Source organism: Triturus cristatus, chromosome 8 (assembly GCF_964204655.1).
Source record: "Triturus cristatus chromosome 8, aTriCri1.1, whole genome shotgun sequence".
NCBI lineage: Eukaryota > Metazoa > Chordata > Amphibia > Caudata > Salamandridae > Triturus > Triturus cristatus.
In genome coordinates this window covers 759907993-759930090 of record NC_140591.1, presented here as the reverse complement: position 1 = coordinate 759930090, position 22098 = coordinate 759907993, and the positions used below count along the sequence as shown (strand labels likewise).

Below are 22098 nucleotides of genomic sequence, written 5' to 3'. Positions count from 1 at the left end.
ACTTCACAAACCCTCGCTCCTTCGGCTGAGTTTTGTGAGCGTATCAATATTTTCTTTTCTGAAAAAATTAAGAAAATATACTCTTCCTTTACCCCTCAAGATACCCATAACAATTCAGATAACTTATCCAAAATCATGATGTCTCCAGAAACATCTATAGTCTTACCAGACTCAGGAAACACACCTTTGCACCATTCTCAGAAGCTGAGGTTCTAGCAGTCCTAAACACGGTTAAATCAGGTTCACCCTCAGACCCCTGTCCCCACTTTGTGTTCGCAGAAATCGCGTCTACACTTTGTCCTGTGATCACTCGACTCTTTAATAAATCACTTACCACTGCCACTTTTCCCGCTGCCTGGAAGCACGCCTCCGTGACCCCACTATTGAAAAAAGCTGTGTCCGATATTTTCAATCCTGAAAACTACAGACCAATTTCCCAGCTCCCCTACCTCTCCAAAGATTTGGAGAAATTGGTAAATAAACAACTGACTAAATACCTGGAAGACAATTCCCTTTTAGATATCTCCCACACCGGCTTTAGAGCCAACAACAGTGCCGAGACAACGCTGCTGGCAGTATCAGACAGTATCAGATCCTCCACCGATCAAGGTGGAGCAGTAGCACTGATACTGCTGGATCTGTCAGCGGCGTTTGACACGGTATCACACAAATGTCTGCTGAACATACTCGGGGAAAAAGGAGTTCAATCCACAGCGTTGAAATTGATACATTCTTTCCTGAGCAACCGCACCCAGGCAGTACACATGGGCCAATTCCACTCAAGGCCCAATCCCATCGACTGCGGGGTTCCTCAGGGCGCCTCACTAAGCCCCACCCTTTTCAATGTCTATGTATCATCTCTTGCGGACATTGGAAGGAAGTGGGGTATTGGAATCTGCTCTTATGCGGATGACACGCAGTTGATGGTGACGATGGATGAGAGACCAGAAACCTGCAAAAGCAATCTACACGACTGTCTCTCTGAAATGGCACGATGGATGCACGATCACTGTTTAAAGCTGAATGCAGGCAAAACAGAGATTCTTTTGTTCGGAGGCGCTAAACGTATGTGGGATGATACCTGGTGGCCACCCTCACTGGGAGTGGCCCCCATTCCTAAACAACATGCCAGGAACCTAGGTATTATCATGGACGACACACTATCCATGAAAGACCACGTTCGATCCCTTTTTGGCAAGGGCTTTCCCATACTTAAACCCCTTGCTAGGATATTTCCCTGGATACCCCTAGATTGCAGACGTTCAGTGACACAGGCCCTATTGGTTAGTCGTCTGGACTATGGCAATGCGCTATTCGTAGGGATGAACGAATTTCTATTCTCCCGTCTACAGGTTCTGCAAAATCTGGCAGCTAAACTCATCTGCAATAAAGGCTATCGCGACTCTGCATCGGAATGCCTAACCAAACTTCATTGGCTTCCGATGCGTCAGCGGGCTGCTTTTAAACTGCTTAACCATGCCTATCGGACCTTACACAAGACCGGCCCCTCAATTCTCCATGGAAGAATTGAATTCTACGTACCCAACAGGAACCTACGCTCCTGTCAATTGGCCCTGGCGAAAACGTATCTACAAGGCCAGAACAGGAGGTCGTTCCTTTTCATATTTAGCGGCAAAAAGCTGGAACGAATTACCTTCTGACCTAAGACATACCACGAACTACCTCCAGTTTCGAAGAAAATTAAAAACCTATCTCTTCCCCAACCCTCAATGATCTCAGCACACGCCAGCGGTAGTTTCTTTGGTATATAGCGCCGTGATATCCCATGGGATGAGTGTTGCGCTCTATAAAAACCATAAATAAAAATAAATAAATTCTGATTGGTGGTTAGATGTCAGTCAACATTCCAATTGGTCGAAATCAGGAAGTGTCGGACGCCATTTTGTGTGTGACAGTGAAAAAGAAAGGTGGAGAACGTGAAAAGGGGCAGGGTAGAGAGTTCCTGACCCCCTAGCCTTTGTCAGGGGGTCCCTGAAGGACCCCGAAGGGTGAAAAAAACATTTTTTTTTTTTTTCCAAAAAATCACGGGGTGCGCGCACCGTGTGCGCACGGTCGGTCGAAATCAGGAAGTGTCGGACGCCATTTTGTGTGTGACAGTGAAAAAGAAAGGTGGAGAACGTGAAAAGGGGGCAGGGTAGAGAGTTCCTGACCCCCCTAGCCTTTGTCAGGGTTTCCCGGAAGGACCCCGAAGGGTGAAAAAAACATTTGTTTTTTTCAAAAAATTGCGGGGTGCGCGCACCATGAAAAACCCTTAAAAAAAGAAAAAACAACATTTTAAACTGTTTATAAGTTTATAGAAGATATTAACTATGCTGTTCAACTTTATCCAAATTCAAAATAAAAGAGCTGAGCCATTCCATATTAAAGGATACAGTCAATCTATAACTATATACATAGGTAGTTTATTGTAAAATAAATATATAAAAAATATAATACCTCGCTCAACTGCACCTGAGAAGCGCGGATCACATCTCTCTCCCCGATACTCCCAGCCCTTTGCAAGCAGCATAGCTTCTCTGTCCAAGCTCATCATTGCATATATAGCATATAACTTGCCATTCCTAGACAAATAAGGTAATGGGCTCCCTCCAAACCAAAGCAAAGATTGTGCCTCCACTGCTGAAATTTTAACCCCAAACCTACACCTACTACCCCTACATCCCCCTACCCTGTGCAACCCCCCCCCCAACCCCACCACTCCACCCCCCCATCCCCTCCCCAGTGCCTTACCAACCCCATGAGGCATAAGGGATCTCGTCCCTTGCGATGTAGAGTCGGGCTCCAAGCTTCCCACTCCCCTCATTTACTATCTCCAAACCAGACTGGCTCTATTTAGTCAAAAAAAAAAAAAAAAAAAAAAAAATCTAATAACTCCACACAGTCTCACCATTGATTACTTTAGAGTCTGCAAATACTCCTTAGCAGACAGTTCATCAAAGAACATCATTGTCCGACCTTTATCAACCATCTTCAGCCTAGAAGGATTCTGTAGATATACTTGTACACCTTTAGCCTGAAACTGCGGGATCAACTGCCGCATCCTCCAACGGAGATCAACAGTAGGCTGACAGAAATCAGGCCTCACGAAAAAGTCACAATCCTTGGCGTGGCCTTTCTTGTTGGGACGCGCAATATCATAGAGGGCTTCACGAGCCAAGAAGTTATTAAGCGAGATAAGAATAGCTCGAGTATGAGGACTCTCACTCGACTTTTTCCTCTGAACAGCTGGAAAACGATGGGCTCGTTGTATCTCCGCTCGCCAATCCCACTGTATAAGACCTGGAAAAGCCTCCTCAAATAATTCGGCAACAAAATTACACACGTCCACTCCCTCTTTGCCCTCGGGGACCCCCAAAATTCTTAGATTGTTGCGCCTTACACGGTTTTCTAAATCCGTCAATTTCCAAAGAACGTCATCTCTGTTAGCCTTTATGGAGCCCGTGATTTCTCTCTGCTTTGTAAGATCATCCTCCAAGACAGATATGCGGGTCTCGGCCTCACTGATTCTGTTAGACATATCTGTGCATGTCTTCACTACCCTCCGAATTGAGTTCTGGATTTTCTTGGACGAGTTCTGCATGCGAATACTCTCGGCCTGAGTTTCCGCCCTATGCGCAACAATCAAATCATAGATAGTAGCCAGTGTTACTTCACCATTCTCTGTACTTGTACCAGCAACCCCAGCCAGGGATAATAACTGGGTCTCCGAAGAAGACATAACTGTGTTTGGGGAGCCCTAATAATCCCAAGAATGTGACGCGTCTGACCCAGGCGGGCTCTCAGCCCCTTCGACTGCGACCATAACGCCGCTTATAGTCTCTGACATCTCTCGTTCCCCCTGGTTCTGGAGTTTCCTTTGCTTCAGGGAGCCTTTCATTTTGTCCCCACCGGCGCCGGTACTTAAGCCAGGTGCTGCCATCCCCTCGTCTACAAAGCTCTCATCAGAGGAGTGATCAGATAAGGAGAAGAAATCATCGGCACTAGACAACTTATCAGGGGGCTCACTTGACTCTGTAAAGCGATGTAAGTCTACCATATTTGGAACGATTAAAGTATCCGTTGGAGCATCGAGTGCATCATATGCTATCCTAATCCTTTCATCGGGACTAGAAATCTCAGTCGAGCCCTGACTTACTCCTCCGCCATCATCCGTAATTTTAGCAATAGCATTATCAGCGCATGATTCCATTGCCGGTAACTGAACTTCATTTCCCACAATGCAACAGGAAGAGACATCATTACCCGACCCTGGTATTGTAAATACTGCAGTGGCTTCGGGCCCCCCCGATTTTGCACTCTCCACACTCACCAGGACCAAGACATCAATCTCCCGATCGTCCACACCCAGAGCTGGCTTCGCGCAAAGCGCTGAGACACTTCCTCGATTCTTCCTGCTTGTTTTTTGCGTGAACATTACAGGTATAGTCGGTATAAGTGGACACCGCGCTTGAGGTAAGCCTAAAGGCTCAACGGTAAAATCCTTCCGAAGCCCCTGGCCCAGACCATCCAAATCTTCCGGCTCCCCAGCTACATTAGTTGGGATAGGGCTCCCCTTACTTTGTCCCACGGTTGCAGCATTAATGGAGTTAGCGGCATTTGCAGCCAGGCGAGTCTTGACCGGGGTGCCGGTCTGTGCGGCGGTTACTCGCGGTCTCGCTGTTCTCGCTGCTCGAGACGCCGGTTTCGCTGCCATTGCTATTACGCCGTAAGCCAGAAATCTTTGTTTGAAACGCCGGCAACTCAAATAGGTGAGCAAATAAAGGGGGTCAATAACCAGCGACGGCAGCCACAGCATCAGTTCACTTTGCGTGCCCAAAATCCATCAACTTGATCCGCTTGGTCAGAATAGAGCTCAGTACATCCTCAGCTAACACCGAAGGAGTGAGGAGCAATCCGCTCAGCCTTCCAACAACGCGGCCGCCATCTTGCCCCCACGTATCGCTGATGTATATTTGGGTATTAGAATCTCAGCGAAAGTCGAGGAAATCCCAGCCTTGAACGCTGACCCTATAATATTAGAGTCTGATAGGACTCTGGAGAGACTGGATCACTTGCATTTATCACTTTATGGAAGAAGCAACGTCATCAAAATGATGATTTTCCCGAAGTTTCTGTATATATTTAGGGCGATTCCGTTAATTTTTCCTAATTCCTTATTTGTGAAGATAGACAGACTTTGTTCTCAGTTCCTTTGGAGTTACAAAAGGTCAAGAAGAGCCATGAAATGGCTTTTTATGCCAATTAGTCGAGGTGGGTGGGCCATTCCATATTTTCGTTTGTATTATTATGTTTCGATGCTTCAATACTGTCGTATTCTGATTTATGGTGAAAGGGTTGTCATGGATCCGGCAGTAACCCCTTCTATTTTTGAAATGGTTCTCGGTATAGAAGTACGGTACTTATTAGTTAGGGTTATTGAACCTAGCTACCACAAAAAAACTAGATTTAAGGTCTTGGCCGCAGCTTTTTATGTTTGGAAAAAGATAGGTTTGCTGTGTGGGATAAATAAAGTTAATGTTTATACACCGATTGGGCTTCCCGGGGCTTTATCCATAGTCCTTATGGACTCTGTTGCTCGGAAGTGGCGGCTGGCCGGTATCAGGACTTTGGGGGATATATGTGAACATGGCCAATTAATGCCCTATGCTTTAGTGAGTGAAAAATTTAATTTGGGAAGGGGGGATTTTTTTAAATACTTACAGCTGCGTAGCTATGTAGATAAAGCTATCACAGACGGTATATGCTCACTTGAGGGAATCCCGATACTTAAAGTGTTAAGTTCTAAGGCGAATCTTTCTCAGCTATACAAAGAGGTTAGCTGCGGCCAGCATGATGATCTCCAAATCCAGGAACTTAAATGGAATAGGAAGATAGGGATTCAGAATTTAGACTTGCAGGAGTCGCTAGAAATGGCAAGCACTATCCTGTTTTCAGGGAGTTTAAAGAGCCAGTGTTTTATGTCAGTTTTCGATCTTTATTATACTCCAGCCAAGCTTGCAAAATGGAAAGTGGGAAGAGGGGACAAATGTGCGCGATGTGGTGAGAGCGCAGCGGAGGCTGCACACATGTTCTTTTTTTGTCCCTTATTAACCCATTTTCTTGGCGAAGTGCAACTTTTTCTGAACTCCTCTTTAGAACTTCCGGTAATATTTAATCCGGGCTTAGTGCTATTTGGAACTGAGCCTGAACTGTTAAATAATAGAAGGCTGGCACCACAAAGGGGCTTCTTATTTTTGAGTATGGCAGTAATTCGCCTTTGTGTCACCACGAAGTGGCTAAGCTCAGATCCACCCTCTTTTTTTGAATGGAGGTCTAGGATCCTTGCTCTATACTACATGGAAGTTGCTTTATATAAATTAAAGGGACATAGAAGAAAACAATTTGGGGAGCAACTATGGGCACCGATTACCAAGTGGCTGTCTGGTGGTGAACAGCTATAATATCTGTAAATGTCTTAAAATGATTCTTTTTGGTTTCGAGATGTATGAATTTTGGTCTATATGTAATGTTTATGTATTGCTGACACTGCTGAATAAAATTAAAATATAAAAAAAAAAGAGTCTGCGGCATCCATAAATAGTTTATGGTGAGTGACTGTGATTGTAGACGTGCTTCTGTGCCTGTCTCTATAACTGAAAGATAGGCTCTATGCTTTTGTGAACATCTCTGTCAGTTTTTTTAGGGATGTTATTTTCTATGTAGTGCTTGGCATAGAGGCCTGCAAGTGCACAAGTAACTTATTCGACTCAAAAAGAAGGACATCTGTCAATGTCTTATTCACAATACAGTATCCTTTGTGGCATACCTACAACATATCTTAGAAGTGTGTTATGTGCACTAACACTTGTACTTGATACTTGAGAAAAACCTATTACATGCCATGTGAATCTTGGAGTAAGAATACACAGCCACAGGGTCTGTCTGCACTAGTAGCCATCACCCATGAGTCACAAACTATTTTTCTGCATGGTTCACAAAGTTGTGCCATAATTTCCTACATATGTAAGTGAGTGTAGCAGTACACCTGTATGAGTACCATAAGATGTTTAAGTAAATGTGCTGGTATGTTACTGTGTGTATGGCTGTCTAAATGTGTATATAAGTGGCTGCACAAATACTTCAGTGCCTCTGTAAGGGACTAGAGGGCTATGAGCGTTTGACCGCAACTGCCTTTGAGTCTGCTGCAGCATAAATAATTTCTAGGAAGAGACTGAATATATGTGTGCTTCTGTAGCTGTCTGATTAGGTAGCAGAGAGGTTCTATGCTTTTGTGAACATGTATATCACTTGCTTTTGGGGTACATACTCTATGGAGTACTTTGCATAGGGGCGTACAAGTGCTCAAGTAATTTATACAACTCAAAAGATCATCAGTCAATCTCTTTAGCACAAAACAGCATCCTTTATGGCATACATACAGCATATCTTACAAGTGTGTTATGTGCAATAAAACGTGGGTTTGACACTTCAGAAACACCTATAACATGGCAAGTTATGCTTGCAGTGACAGTGCACAGACAAGGTCTGCACTAGTTGCCATCACCCATTTTGAAATGCTATTTCTCTGCATGGTCGAGAACATTGGGTCAGTACTTGCATACATATCTGAGAAAGTGTAGAAGTATACCTCTGTCAGTGCCATGAGATGTTTAAGTACATGTGCTGGTATGTAACTGCCTGCTATAATACCGATAAGGCTGTCTAAATGTGTATGTAAGTGGCTGCAAAAATATTTCAGGGCCTGTGTTAGACAGAGCTAAGTAGGTGTTACTGCAACTACCTTTTAGTCTGCTGCATGTATTCATAGTTTTTGGTTAGCGGCTGAATCTATATGTGCTTCTGTAGCTGTCTCAATAGCTAAAACAGAGGCTTTATGTTTTTCTGAACATGTATGTTAGTTACTTTAGGGATGGCCTACTCTATGTAGTACTTGGCATGAGGACATGCAAGTGCACAAGTAACTTAGTAACTAAAAAGAAAAGTTCACCACAATTAGCACACTAGTCCAGTCCAAAGCACCGGGCCCTGACGGAATACCTGGTGATCTTTTCCTTTGGGATACTCCAGGTTGGACGCAATATATGTATGTGTTATTTAATGCTATAGCCGAAGGTGCCCCTATCCCAGGATCATGGAGGGTAGCGGAAGTTGTGCCATTATTCAACAAGCATTGGCATAGCCAATAGGTCTCGCCTTTGGGACCTTATAAGTGTATAGCCATGCAACAGTTGCATAACTAAATACTTATAAGGTCCCAAAAGCGAGACCTATTGGCTATGCCAAGCGGCTGTGCGGCCGCGAAAGTGATCACGATCGCGATCACGATCAAACATCAAAGTGGCAGTGCGGCCGCGAAAGTGAAAGTAGTCGCGGTAAAGTGCAGCACGCGCGCCCGCGCACATGCACTGTTGATCTAGGCTGGCCTGGTAGCACTTTTTGGAGCCCTCTCAATAAGTCTCGCCAGACCAGCGCATGCGCTGGGTCAGGCGAGACCTAAAAAAGGTGATACGTCCTCCCCTTGCAATTATAGGCCAATCAGTTTGATTCAATTCAGAAAGTCTTCAGCAGGGAACTCCTACACAAAATACAGGCATGAACCAATGAAGATGAAATCTTATCCCCATATCAAGCAGGTTTTAGAGAGAAAACAGGGACCGTCGATCAGGTGTTCCACTTTCTCCTACTCTGTTGGAGAACAGTATTGTTTGGGGAAAGGTAGTTTGTATGTTGCCTTCATAATAAATCCTAAGACGACATTTGACCTTGTTCCTAGGCAGAACTTGTGGCAAACCCTCAGGGACTTAGATATGCCAGAGGAAATTGTATCTTTGTTGATTCGTCTGCATGAAGACAATTTTGCAAGGGTATGCTGGGGTCTTCAAGGTCAGCTCACCAACTCAATCGCTGTTAAAAGGGGCGTGCGTCAAGGTTGTGTCCTGGCTCCTATGCTTTTTTCTCTATTCATCAATAATGTTGTGCAATATCTCACAGCAAAACCAACAGACGCACCTACCCTGGGGGGTTGGAGTAGTAACTCTCCTCTTTGCAGATGACACACTGCTGGTGTCTAAAACACCAAGGGGGCTACATTGGCTACTCAACCGTTTCAAAGATGTTTGTGATGCTAAAGGTTTAATAATAAATACAACTAAAACCAAGTTCATGGCCTTTAACCCCGACAAATCTTATCAGTTTTGTTTCAGGCTTGGTGGAACACAGCTTGAGAGAGTTAGCGACTTTGATTACCTTCGCCTAATGTTATCAGACAATCTGTCATGGAAATCTTACATTTCTAAGATGATTCTGAAATATAAGCAGTTGATTGGGATTTTGGAAAGAGAACATCATTTATCCCACACTAAACCAATTGTGCCGGCTTTGCAAGTATATGACGCCAAAGGAGTGAGTTCTGTGATGTATGGGGCAGAACTATGGGGCCTGATCCATCTAGAGGAGCTCGGATGCCTAATATCTTAGGAGTTTAGGTATGTTACCCAAGAGTACTCTTCTCCATCCCCTTATGCTAGACATGGGCAGACACTCCTTCGTTTTAAAAGCAAGATTGTGCCTCTTGCTGTTTTGGCTAAGGATTAAGTCGACCCCTGAATTCTTACAGTTGGCCCGAGCTTTGGAGGATGTAAAATGTAGGGATACTGCCAATAAAATCAGCTGGCGAAGAGGCGTTAAGAACTTGCTTACAGCTATTGGGTTGGGGTAAATCTGGAAGTTAATGACCCCTCTTCACTCCCCCGGGAATTTGAAGTAAAGGATGCCTACTGGCAGTGGCTAATTAAGGGGGAATTGAGCATTAGGCCATGGGGGAAGCTCACCCTAGATTTTATGGCCCATAAACTGGATCGTTCCCTGGAAGGTTATTTACATTTTATAGAACACCGAAGGGACAGGAAACTATACATCCAGTTTAGGTTTGGCACCTTGCCCTTGCATGATTTCACTAGAAAATGGAATAGTGATATTGAACCCACACGCAGTTGCCCTGGCTGCAAAAACCAACATGAGACCATAGCCCATATAATGTTTGCATGTCCACTGTACGTGTCGACAAGGAAAAACTGTCTTACTCCAATTTGCAAGCAGTTGGGAACTGACAACTACAGGATTTCACTGAGGATCTTGAAGTTCGATGCCAGGCCATTGTTTGCATGTGCGGTGGCAAAGTTCCTGGGCCAAATGTGGGGCATCAGAAGTTGGGCCCAGAAGGGGAATGACAATTGATTTCATATAATGGTCTTTAACAGTCAGAAGACCCCTAGCAACCAAGGGAGGCGGCTTACATGGTTATATTGGACGTATTCTGCTGTAGCTTTTCCATCGCTATATTGTATATAACATTTCTGATTACCATCATGTAACACAGCTGGATGGTATAGGATAACAGAAGATAAAAAGAGTGAAACCCAATATATTTATTGTAAATACTTTATTGTATGAATATATATTTTATGTATCGCCTTAATAGTGCTGCTTATTGTTATCGATTTTATTAGGCTTGTGATTAATATATGCATTTTATTGAATTTTTTATTGTAAAGAAACTTTTGTCAAGATGTTGAAATAAATTATTACTTCTACATCTCTCATCTTTTCAGCACAAGCCAGTATGCTTTATAGCACACCTACAGCATCTCTCATGTTTGACTTGTACATACTGAACCGTGGATTTAAGACTTGATAAACAGCTTTTACATGGCAAATCAAGCTACAAGTGAAAGTACACACACAGGGCCTGTACTACCAAGCATCATCCATGCTTGAAAGAGTATTTCTCTACATGAATGATAAGGTTGTGTCAGTTCTTACCAACATATGTGAGAAATTGTAAGAGGACACCTGTAGAAGTGCTATGAGACGTTTACGTACATTTTCCGACATGTGACAGTCTATTTTCATATCTCTCTGACTCTCTAAATATCTATGTATGTGGCTATAAACAAATACCTTAGTGCCTGTGTTACGGAAAAGAGAGCAATATAGATGTGGCTATAACTATGTTTGAATTTTCTGCATGCACAAGCAGTTTCTGGGTAAGTGACTGAATGTATATGTGCTTCTGTAGCTGTCTGATAAAGCAGTGTACAGAATTACAACACCCAGAATTCAAAGAAAAATACTCTTTGAGAACAGCAAATCATATGTACACATGTAAATATTTCCACATCTTCTAATGCCTTGCTAACTAAAAGTGTAATTCTTAATCTACAGTTTTGTTTACTACCAATTGTACCATGTAATAAGCAGCAAATGTACAACGTATTAATTTAAGCAATACATTGTGAGCCAGCTTCTCACATACCTAGTCTGCAAATCAGACAAACTGTTAGATTCTCATAAAGCTTACTAAAGTCTTACTTACCTGTTATTGAACTTACAAAGCCACTCAGTAAACCACTCGTATAGTTCCAATATTTTCTCAAAAATGTTTGACCCTCTTACAAAATTCTCACATACACATATACATTTCCAATATTTTTTTCTCCTAATTACATGTAATTCACATCCTTAAAAATTTAGTTCCTTGATCAAATATTATTTTTTGGTCATATCAGATAGATACATTACTGTGAGGAAATGTAAAAACTAAAAAAAAGAATGGCACAGCACTCTCACACAAAGCAACCATTAATGGCAGCATTTTCAACTGTGCACCCTCTGATAGTGCGGAAGACAGCAAACAAAAACATATTTTTCATTTTTTTTATTTTGTCGCTCCATTCCCGAATGGTTAGTATGTGTTGACCCTTTCATGCACTTTTATAAAGAAGCCTAATATATGTGAGTGTTTTGCTCTCTTCTAACATTGGGATATACTTGGGCTACTACATTTGGGTGATATTTGTGCTACATTTGGACTCCTTTCTCTATGGTGGCCATCTTGCGAGACTTTTTTGTTATGAAGCTCCATAATCTTCTTATTTACTGCAGTGTCCTCAGTAAAAAATGCTTTCAGCTTTCCACTTAGATTCCATCAAGATGGCGGTCAGATGTGCTACACTTTCGGCATGAATTTAGAATGTTAGCACTCTATTTGTTCATCAGAATACTGTAGTGAACAGCTGATCAGCAGGAAATTAACTGGCAGTCTGCTGCTGGTGTTGAAAGTGCATGTTTTAGTCTACATATAAGAATGTTTTAAATAAATAGAGGAACATGTTTGAGAAATAACTTAAAATGTGTCCTAATTTTTCTTTTTACTGCTCTAACCATACTCTCTCGGACAAAATGAAACCCATATTTTGTTAGTGCTCTAGTTGTTCGTTAGAACACTCTGGGAGGCTGCAGTAGAACAAAAGGGAATCAACTGACAGGCTGCTCCTGTTGAAGTACAACAGGAAGAGATTTGAGATCTCACTTAAAACATGTCCTAAATATTCTTTCTACAGCACTAACAAGAATTTTTATGACAACATGAACCCACCTCTTGTTTTTTCAAAATAAAATGTTTACATTTTACCAGTGTGATTCAATCATTATGGCTTCAGGTGTGCCATACATGTGTCTTAAGTAAGACTGTGTGTGCTCTAGTTGTTCTTTGGAACACTCTGGGAGGCTGCAGTAGAACACCCTGGAATCAAGTGACAGGCTGCTCCTGTTGGAGGTACAGGTTTTGCTGAGAATGTCAGACTTTATTCTTATATGGCTGAGAATAATCGTGTGAATATACAGAACATATGCTCTCATTTTAGCTTCTGGAGCACCTTTCATAACCTTTATGGGAAAATCATGAGAAAACTGTTTTCTCTGAAACATGATTGATGTACTCCCAGCAGAAGGCTTTTTCACAGGCTAAATCATTTTCGAACACACGAATATTCCTAAAATTAGTATGGTACCATCAACAAATGATTTCTCCTTTTTGTGACCCTCAAAACCTGTCATTTACTACAATGCCTTTCGATGGGGTGCTATCATGCATTTTGGTCCCAAGATGGCTGCCAGCACATTCTGGTTGAAGTGCTGACTGCCATCCCATGAGATTGGTGTTAACGCTCCGCCCAGATATCCTTATTTGCTTTCCCTTAAATTTCCCAAAAACTACTGTATGGATTTACACCAAATAACTGAAAGCGTAATCTTCAAACCAAAATCTACCTTCCTGACAATTTTGGTGTAATTCCGTCCAGCTGTTCGGGCTGTAGTCGAGAGAGAAGAGAGAGAGAGAGAGAATTTGAGAATGAGAAATATAATGTCCTTCCTTCCTACTGGTGGACCAAGTTTCCATAGGAAAAGCGTTTTTTGTTCTGGATTAAATGTTGGCACCGTTTGACTAATCTTCACAAAAGGTTCCCAGAAATGTGGGCTACTATATCTAGTTCTGCATGGAAAGTTTCTGGGTGATCCGTGGAGTGGGTGTAGGGGCGAAGAAAAAGGGAGTAAATGTAAATGTCCAGTATTTGTAAAGCGCACAGCTACCTCCGGAGAGGTGTCCCGTCGCTGGGGGCCGTCGGGAAGATTAAGCGAGCTATTGCCCAGAGTCACATGGTGCTGGGATGATCTGCCGCTGGCACCTGGGATCGAACCGTGAGCCCCAGGATCCGGAGGCAGTCACCCTGGTCGCTGCGCCACACCTCATGCAATTTCCTATAGAGATTTTGAACACAACTACAGCCCGAACTACTGGACGGAATTACACCACATTTGGCAGAGAGGTTTCTCGTGGTCCAGATTGAGCCCTTTTTGTGATTTGGTGTAAATCTGTTCAGTAGTTGCAGCATTATTACAGGAAAAACAAATTTGTATATCTAGGGACGTGGAAAATCTGAGGATCCACCACGATGGATCTGTGAGTTAATGCGCCACCAACAATGCCGTGATTGGCTGACAACAACTTGCCGGGAGGTTGCGGCCACCATTTTAAGTATCCGGTAACAGTCCTGGGGCTCTTAAAATGTATCTGCAAAATGATTAAAGGGGTCAAGGTAGAGGTACCCTGACCCCATGAGTGTGTTAGAGGAGTGTCAGAGGGACCTATGTTGGGTATGAAATTGAGGTAAAACATTTTTTCTCCACTTCGGGTATCCGAGGCTCAGCGTTGCATCCTTGTATAAATCCGTGACAGATTTGCGTACCTTGAGAAAAAACATATTTTCAGACCCACTCCAACACTCACACCCGCACTCTCACACCTACTTACAGACCTGAACAGGCAGCCACACACCCACTCACAGACCTACACAGGTATTCACACACCCACTCACAGAGCCATAAAGGCACTCCTAGAGCAACTCACATACCCATATAGTCACTCACACACCCACTCACAGATCTATGTAGGCAATGACACACCCACTCACAGACCTATGAAGGCATTGACACAGGCACTCACAGAACCACTCACATACCCATGCAGGCATTGACACGCCCACTCACAGACCCATACAGGCACTCACAGACCGACTCACATAGACCCATGCAGGCACTCACAGACCCAATCATGTAGCCATGCAGGCACTCACACAGCCTTTCATAAACCCTAGAAGCCACCACATACCCACTCACAGACCCACACAGGCGGTCTTACACCCACCCACTCGCAGACCCACACTGCCACTCACACAGTCACACACACGTCCACACAATCACTCACAAACCCACTCACACACCTACACAGACATTCACAAACACACTCACAGACCCATGCAGGCACTGACAACCCCTTCACAGACCTGCTGTGGCTGCCCTTAGTACTCCCATTTCCGGACTTCCACTTTAGCAAAGCTCAGAGGATGTCTGACCTACAATTGGAGTGATTACAAGAACATATTTCTAAACCTAAAACTTACAAGCGGATACGCCACATGGGGAGGTGCACATTTTGCATGATGCTGTTCAATGTCTCTAAACATAATTGGAATGTTGGGAGCTCCATTGAAAACAATTAAGTGCTCTGGGCTTCTAATGGCCGGTAGAAGCCGGGAGCTCCAACATTCCAATGTTTGTTCAAAGCTGTTGCTGTGAACAAAAGGTTTCAGGGAGCCCGAGGGGATTTAAACCCCCAGGGCTCCGTGAGGCCTTTGCTTTACAAATTAGAGCATTCAGCCCTCCAGGGCGCAAGGTTCTAATAGCCTTAAAGCCCTCCAGAGCGGGCTCTACCTGCCATTAAAGGACCACTACCTTGTTAAAGGCCCTCTCATCCGGCTCTGGCCTTTAACACTGGAGAGGGCCTTTAATGGCCTGTAGAGCCCGCTATGGAGACCTCTAAGGCAATATTATACGCTGTTTCATTAGGCTTTAAACATAATTAAACGTGTTCCATTATAAGAATGAATGATCTCCAATATCATCTTTTAGTTACTAAGGGAACTGTTCATTCTGATCACCATTATGTTGTCACTACTGTGAGCAACCACCTGACACGAGAATTCCATGCATATGTCATTTGAAAGCTAGTGCTCCTGATTATTCCATATTCTCCATCACAGTGAAAAATTGCAATGAGGACATCTGTTATGCAGTGGAAGGATTAAGCAAGAAGGGCACACGCTTCTCCTGTGCTCGCCCTTTCATGACTGAGATCATTTCCACAAACATGGAAACAAGATATTATCACCTTAATTCGCCTTATCATGAATGTGCAGCATTGCTGGGTTACCGTTTCTGCAAGCGTTCCCTCTCCTGTAGGCTTTTCATCGTGCTAGTTTGAGACATCTATAAACAGAGCGAGTCCACCCTTACACAGAGCGAGTCCACCCTTACACAGAGCGAGTCCACCCTTACACAGAGCGAGTCCACCCTTACACAGAGCGAGTCCACCCTTACACAGAGCGAGTCCACCCTTACACAGAGCGAGTCCACCCTTACACAGAGCGAGTCCACCCTTACACAGAGCGAGTCCAACCTTACACAGAGCGAGTCCACCCTTACACAGAGCGAGTCCACCCTTACACAGAGCGAGTCCACCCTTACACAGAGCGAGTCCACCCTTACACAGAGCGAGTCCACCCTTACACAGAGCGAATCCACCCTTACACAGAGCGAGTCCACCCTTACACAGAGCGAGTCCACCCTTACACATTTGTGGTTAAACATGAGAGCTGGCTTTGCCTTCAGGCCACTCAGCCACCACGTCCGTCGTCTTGAAGGTTGGGGATCAGAGCCGACCCAGTGGACTGTAGAAAACGGACCCAGAACAGAATATGATCATTTTTTAGAGGACTCTACCAGAGTTTGATGGATAGCCAAAAAATGAAGCATGCCACACAATGTGGATAAGAGCTTACGTCATTTGAGAACGCTCGCGCTGTAATAGTAAAACTACAATGACTCTTACACTAACTGATGACAATAATATATGTGTGTGATGTTTCAAGTTTGGGTAAGATATATGGTAGACAGGCCCAGACTGGCATTACTGGGCATCGGGCGTTTCCTGGGTGGGCTGGCAGGGTGGATGGTGGGTTTAGTAGCTGGCAACCGGCCGTCCACGTTCTTTCTGGCAGTGCTTATAGGCCATTTGCTTTTGTATTTGGGTGAAGGCGACCTGCTGGTCACCAGCAATAAAACTGGCCCCCGCCCTGCCAGCCCACTTGAGAAATGCTGCGCTCTTTCACTACTGGCGAAATTTTCCAGGGCTGGTTTGGGTGCCCTGGGGGCCCTGGTGTTAGGCGTGCTTTTACTACCTCTCCCTCTTTGTAGGTATAGCACATCTGTGATATAAAAGTACTGATGTTTGTGTAGAGTGCATAGGTTACATTTACCATTAATATTACGTAGAAACCAAAGCTTGTCAGTACACTTTTCAAGGTTCTGCTTCCTTTTATTTGATTGTGGCTACACTTTTTTTCACTTTTTGATCATAAAGCTAGTTTTTTTTAAATACTTTTTTTGGTATAGAGCCGCCAATGACCACGAGCCACTCAATAGCACTAATTGTAAGTAAACTGGTTTTCTTTAACTATGTAAAGAAAAGTGAGGATGAGAGATGGCACATGTTAATTTGTTACTTTATGTGAATGTAATGGTGGTTGCGTGCTGTAAATACATTACCAAACGTATTATATGCCTCTTTTCTGGTTGAAATGCAGATTGGACATGAGAACTGCACGCCATCCATCAATTTTATGTTTTTCTCTTTACAACATCGTAAGTGGAATGGATATACCGATACATGGAACCCACGTGGAACAGAGCTAAACCCGGTCTGTGGTTGCATGTGTTGTGGTTTAAAAAGAATCTAGCATGGTGGTTTGGGCTAGACAGTTGCTACTGGAACAAGACCACGACTGATTTGCATATGGCTGGATCCTGTCTGAGATGGCATGGTGGGCATAAAAACGATGGACTAGAATGCAGCCCAAGTAATTCATTGCAAGTGGCAGAGATTCATTCAAGATTCCTCCTATCACTTTTGTATTTTCCTCAATGGGACTCACCTTACAGGACACTTGGAACATCCCAGGTAGACTGGGAGACTGCTTTCAGGACTGAGCCATCCTGAAAGTATCCACAAGAGCAAGTGGGGCACAGTTGCCACATACGTTGTTTCCTGTTGCACAGTAGCTCCTAGAATCTTTGCTAGACGGTAAAATATTGCATGAGAGAGAGAAAATTGAATCTAGAGCCTCTTTTTTGTTTTTTAAAGGGGGAGTGGGGAGAAGGAAGACTCTTAGACCTCTTCTCTAAAGTCCAAAATTTATATAAAATGAAAACATTTTGCATGGTTGCTTTTAAGCATCCAGTCAAGCCCTATTGATAAATTGAGGGGAGCGAGCCAGCAAATAAACAGGGAGAGTCGAGCCAATGGTCTGGCTTGGCTCCACAGGCCCGCGCATGAGCCGAGTCCTGAACGTATTCCGCATGTAAATTATACAACAAACATCTTGTAAAGTAGGATTCATTTTTTTAAAAGTATTTATTCTAATTGCAGAAGAGTTTTACCTTCGTACGTCTGCTTATATCACTGCATCAAGAGGCATTTATTAAAAGTGATCGTTTTTAAACGTTCCTGGCCACTACTCCCTGACAACAATGCCATTGGTGAACTGAGGGATGGTCACTTATCATGTGCACGCCTTAATATGTGGCTAGATTCTTAAATGGAGCAGCATTATAATCTGTTAATCAAACAAGAAGTTTTTGTGCAGATCACATCCTGAACTTGCATATTTAAAGGTGTTCTCATATGTGATAATTAAAAAAGGATGCTCAGTAAAATAAAATACTTAGCAAGGATCACCCAATGTTATGAAGCAGGGCTACTGGGATTGAACCCCGGTTTTGTAGTTCCACATTGTACAGTTCAGCCACTAAAAGAGTATCTCTTTTTCTTGCCGTTTTCATATCAAAGTTTACCGCCTTGCCTATAATTCTTGCCGCATGAGAGTAGAGCATAAGTGGCAGACAGAAAGCCACGTGAAAGCCCGGCTCGCTTTGGGCTCGAGGATCCAGGCTGAGCCAGAGCCTGCCATTGCACTTTAGCCTGGCTCGAGCTTTCAGTGGCTTGCTCACCCTTAGTGATAAACATTTTTTCAATAATTTACTCTTGTGTACCAAGTAGAAAATACTAGTGTGCTCTTTTTATTCCAGTAAATTTAGAATAACAGTTTAATTTTTGAAGGCCATTTTTTAAAGAGATATTTCATGTTGTGGTATATCTGTAGTCCATCTTTTTAAAAAAAATAGAAATTAGAGCGGCCACAATTGCAACATTTTACAAAAATGCAGACAATTGCCTCAATAAACCAGGTCAAGTGGTAACAAAGTTCAAATAATTTCTTCATTGTATTGCATTGTCACCTGCTCCCTTCACGCATTCCATTCTACTGGCACTAAGTTCCTCTTGTTACTGCTTAAAGGATTTACTTGTCCTGCCGAGCAAGGCATCCATTCCTTTTTGCATCCTTGTTGCAAACTGGTGATATATTAAACTGAAAATAAAGCTTTGTAAACGTTTGTGCTAACTTGTAAAGATATAGGCGCACTGAACATTACTGATATTAATAAATGTGACAACAAAATGTGTTGTCTACTGACGGACAACTCTTACTACTGCACCGCTAAATCTAATTATATCCACTAAGCTCTCACAAAGGCAGAGATTAGCGCCGCGTGGGGGGGATTCTGTGTTCCAAAGCCAGCTGGGGCCGGGCTTTATCATGCCTGGCATTGCTGCGTCTTTATTAGAGCGCGCAGCCGTTTGTTCCATATCCTTGTGTGTTTCTGTCTCGTCGGGATCCGAAGAGTTGAACTCGAGGCATGGAGTTTTTGCCTGGGCTTTGGAACAAGCCAATATCAAACTCTTGAGACAACACGGCTTCTTCCCCCTCAGAACGAGGGATTTTGGACTCGTCCATTGCAAGAGGTTGCACTCGGGGACCATTAATTGGCACAGATGTTACAGGAAGCCATGTTGGATGCCTCTTGGACGGCAAAGGTGAATGGAAGAGAGTGAGGAGGTGACTTAGCTTGGATATCCTTTCAGGTACTTTATTTAAAGTTGAAAGGGGCGCGTGGTATGAACTGGGGCACCCACCGTGCCCATGTCCAAGCTGTGTGTAAGTAACTTTTCTTGCTAGGCGAGCATGGTAGTAAAATTAAATGCAATGTAGTTTTTTTCTGGCATGCCTTGTACGTGAGAATGTGACTTGTGGAGACCGCGCCGATCACTCATTTTTACACCACATCGGTGCAGTATCCGTGATTTTAATTAAAAATAATTAGACTATTTTAAAGGACAGTGCCAGCTGCTTCCAGGCATTGCAACTTTAAAGTACCTTTAGCTCTAGCACCTTGTTCGGAGGAAAGTCCGCCTTCCCATGCATGCTGTTTACGGCAAAGAGTGCTGAACTGTCGGTTATTTTTCTCAAATGTCATTGCTACAGCTTGTGTACGATGTTGCTTGTCTGTTACCATGACGCAGCGGTAAGAGCTGCTCTGGTAGTTATGGAGATACAGCTTGCTTTTTTTGATATAGGAAAAACATGAACGCATTTGCACTGTTACGCTGCTCATGCTGTATTCACAAAAAAACCACTTTCTTGAAAGAAATCGGCACCCATTCTGTTGAACAATCCACCCAGGGCTATTTAAACACCTTGAAAGTTTCTACAGGGTTGTGGTTTTGGCAAATGTAAACAATGAAGAGGCTCAGTCCTCTCAAGTTGTACTTTAGTGGATTTTTCTGTAGGAACTAACCATTTTCAAAAATATATTTAAATGTTGTTTAGTAAATGTATTCTCATCTTTCCCTGTTCCTCATTTAGAAGTTTTCCAAATGACGGTGCTGAAAAACCTGGCTCTTGGTTATTTTTGTCGACCTGGCAATCAGTAAAAATAGTAGGCTATTCTCTATCCATGCTTTAGGAAGTTGTTTTTCCATTAAAGGTGGTTCATTTCAGTTTGTCCAGTAGTGATAATTCTCTGGCAAAAACGAGCGACTTACTACATGCCTCCCCACTGGTTAGAACATAATGACGTCTTTGAGGAAACCAGGAGAACGAAAGAACTGTACCCGCTGCCCACTACCCCCTCTCCCTCCCACCCTGCCACACCACCTCCTCTCAAGCACACATACCCCTGGGTATTTGGGTTGGTGCTGTGATCAGCTCAATGCCTATTAGAGGGTTTCCTCTGATTCATAGGCAATTTTGTGTGTGGTCATTTTAGCGCCGAGGCAGACCCGAGCTAAAGGATAATGTGATGTCATTTTTCCGGTATAGGGGGTGGAGGCCAGAACTAACCGTAAGTAATGCGAGTGTGATGTTGAGACTCTTACAGCTTCTGGCAAGGCTTACCTGCTGGCACTTGAGGTGTGTGACTTCCCTACACAAAATCCAGTATCTGCATGCCACCTTCCTCCACAAGGTACCTATGGGGAGTGCCATCATCTCACCTGATGGATTTCAGTTCTTAACTGGACAGAGCTGAGTGTAGGGCTGCGGCTGTGCCTTCTACTTTGTGTAGTACCGTCTGGGCCTGCTCAAACAAGTTAAGCAAAGGGTGCAGTGTGCATGGCTAAGCGGGAGCTGATGTGGCACGGTAAAGCGGATTGGTGGTCCTAGGGAAAAGAAGGGCTACCCCCTGGGGTGGTTAGATAGCGGGAAGGACGAACCTTCAGTTAAAAGTTAAATTTGCAAACTGGGGTGGAGGCCATTATGGAACTTGTTCTCCCAGAAGGAAAGAGCGCAATGAGTAAGGGTGTCTGCATGGCAGAGATACTCCCTGGATGGTTATGTGGAGGAAGGGTATCATTTTCCCTGCGCTGGGAGCGCAGACTGGACCACAGGCAAGAAAGTGAAGCAGATTCAGAGAACAGGTAACAGTTTGGTGCTGAGTGGCTGTTGGAGGAACCCTGCAGTAGGCGAATAATGCAAAGGAGCCACCACAGTGGCAGAGGTCTCATGAATGAGGAGTCTGTGTAATAGGGCAGAAAGACTCGGAGAGGATTGAAACGGTTAGTAGTGTGGGTGCATAGTGGCTTGGGATGAGTGAGAAAAGCAAATTAAATGAGTGGGGACCAGGTGAGAGATCTCCAAAGAAAGGAGGTCAGCAGTTTGCTGTAAGGAGCGTGGTGGGAGTCATGGTTGGGAGTGCAGAACAGTGAACGATTGTAGTGGGTTTGGGTTACTAAAGGAGTGGGTATTCGGTGGTGCAAAGAGTACTCTTTTCACAGGCCCTCAGGCACCCTCTCAAACAGCAATGGATGTCAGGACAGCAAAGCTAAAGAAATAGCTGGAGGGGCACTTAGGGGCATATTAACAAGCCAGGCGATAAAATTATCGCTGCTTTAGCGGCAGAAAGTTGCCGCTAAAACGGCGATAATGGGCTTGATAATATGCTCCAAGGAATTCCAATTGAAGCTTAGGTTACATGTCCTTCACATTTAACATGGGCTTCAATTGGAATTCCATAGAGCATATTATCAAGCCCATTATCGCCGTTTTAGCGGCAGTTTTCTGCCGCTAAAGCGGCGATAATTTTATCGCCTGGCTTGTTAATATGCCCCTAAGTCGGTACAGGCAGTCCTTAAAACCTGGGCTTATGCAGGTGTAACCTCCAGGGATAAAGACATCAATCAGGGCTATCGGGTTTGAAATTTCCACTGCAGTGAGGAAAAGCATC

At 43.8% G+C, this 22098-nt stretch overlaps 1 protein-coding gene across 5 annotated transcripts in view; it reads left to right on the top strand.

Moving 5' to 3' along the window:
- The window catches only part of SHROOM2 (shroom family member 2), a 463222-nt gene that overhangs the window by 172205 nt on the left and 268919 nt on the right, over positions 1-22098 (top strand). Inside the window, exon 1 of one of the 5 annotated variants that reach the window (XM_085622196.1) lies at positions 19278-19459. The exons of 3 other annotated variants lie outside the window; for them this stretch is intronic. The gene's annotated coding sequence lies outside the window, so the exon portion shown is untranslated. Of the gene's footprint in view, positions 1-19277; positions 19460-22098 lie in introns of those variants that run through there. One more of the 5 variants, XM_085622199.1, reaches the window with a different exon arrangement.